The sequence below is a fragment of the Schistocerca americana genome, chromosome 5, assembly GCF_021461395.2.
Source record: "Schistocerca americana isolate TAMUIC-IGC-003095 chromosome 5, iqSchAmer2.1, whole genome shotgun sequence".
Classification (NCBI taxonomy): domain Eukaryota; kingdom Metazoa; phylum Arthropoda; class Insecta; order Orthoptera; family Acrididae; genus Schistocerca; species Schistocerca americana.
In genome coordinates this window covers 210532515-210533845 of record NC_060123.1, presented here as the reverse complement: position 1 = coordinate 210533845, position 1331 = coordinate 210532515, and positions in this window count along the sequence as shown.

Below are 1331 nucleotides of genomic sequence, written 5' to 3'. Positions count from 1 at the left end.
AATTCTATTATTTTCCATTGTGGTGCTTTACAAAACACGTTTACACTATCAGTTGTCATTCATGTACGTCGTACGCAGATTGCAACGATATTATACTCGCATATCGCCCCAAAACAGTAACATTTACATTTAACAAACTGTAAACAGTGGCACAGTTTAATTGATAAGACGTATTCTACGGTGATCAGCGGGATTTTTACCCGACACACAACCACTTACCTCCACCGTCCCTTCCAGACTGCTACGTTGTTATCTTGAGAAAGGGTACGAATGCGCTTTCTTATGTTTTGGGCCAATCGGAGCCGTCCGGTTTATTGCCTTTGTATACATGTTGCCATCTGGGGTCGACCAATGGCCGTCTGCAGTCTTCTTACGTGGTAAGTAATGCCACGTCACGAGGGACGCTTCACAGGACACTCCCTGTCCCCTAGTTTATTTTTCTCACAATCCAGTGGCAAAACATTGTCCAACATTGTGTTATCGTAGGTATCACTCATTGAGTACCCCCTATTAACATAATCATTTTGGCCCTCAAAAATCCTTACATACTGATTGTAAGTTCTCTGTCACTTGACTTAGCCCTGTATTTTGTTTCAATATGCTTGTTGCCTGGTACACTGTCGCTGAACGTTCCTCTAGCTGAGGTCCTACCTTTGCCTATAGCTATTATCTAGCAGCAGCATTTCTTGCTAACACTTCGCACACTCCTAGCCTCCTGAAATCGGTTGAAGTGTGCTACACATTTCCTGCTGCCAATGGCTAGTTCCCAGGCACCCTTATCCCCTCTATCTCCTGATCAATTCATTCCTTGCTTCCTCCAGCTGTGCCTGAAGGGAGGAGATTTTTCTGTCCGTCAAATTGTTCCTACAGCATACTCTGCAGTTGCAGACGTTTGTTCGATAGTATTCGTTTGAGTATGGTAACACATGTATGAAACGACACTGTAAAACTGACATTGTGACAAAAGGGTGCGATTACTAGCGCAGGCCGATGGAAATGCTTCTTCTCGAAGTGGAGTCTGTACGACCCCAAATCCAGGGTTTTAACCGCCTGCCACCCTGGTTACTGGAGAGGCCCAGAGTGATTCTAGATTTGGTGCAGTACAAGAGAGTTTGCACTCCTGCCACCGTTTTTAATGCAACATTTTCTGCCATTTTATCTGAGCACCACGACTATGTAGATGTTTTTACGGTTGGGTCGAAACAAGGGGATTCCGTTGGATGCTCTGTTGTTTCCCCGGATCGTGTCGTCAAGGTTCGACTGCCTCAGACTTCTACTGTCTTACGATGCAGAATTGTCTGCGATCTCGCGGGCACTGGGGCAGATAAAAT